Genomic DNA, 385 nt, shown 5'->3' with positions numbered 1-385 from the left:
CCCATCTGTCTGTCTGCCCCCGTCCCCCTTTTTCTGTTGCTGTATTTCCGTCTGCTCGTCTGACTTTAGACACACACGTGACTTGTTTAATGTTTCATGCGAGATCACAGCAATAAAAAAACAACTTATACAGCTGAAATACAGCATTGCTTCACAACGAATACGTCTATTTCCATAGTTCTGTGTTATGAAAATGAATCGTCGATGCTAAATTCCATCCAGCGGGAAATTCTTCGGACATTTTGCATGAAGAAAGGTACCTGAATATTTCATGATCACTAAATGCGGGCTTGTGCAACGCGGATTATTTTGTGAGTTATTAAAAATTATAGTAATTTTACAAAACTGTTTATTGACTCTCTTTCTTGTTGTTCAAATATCGTTA

The sequence above is a fragment of the Penaeus monodon genome, chromosome 23, assembly GCF_015228065.2.
Source record: "Penaeus monodon isolate SGIC_2016 chromosome 23, NSTDA_Pmon_1, whole genome shotgun sequence".
NCBI lineage: Eukaryota > Metazoa > Arthropoda > Malacostraca > Decapoda > Penaeidae > Penaeus > Penaeus monodon.
Note: the sequence above shows the minus strand (reverse complement) of the source record.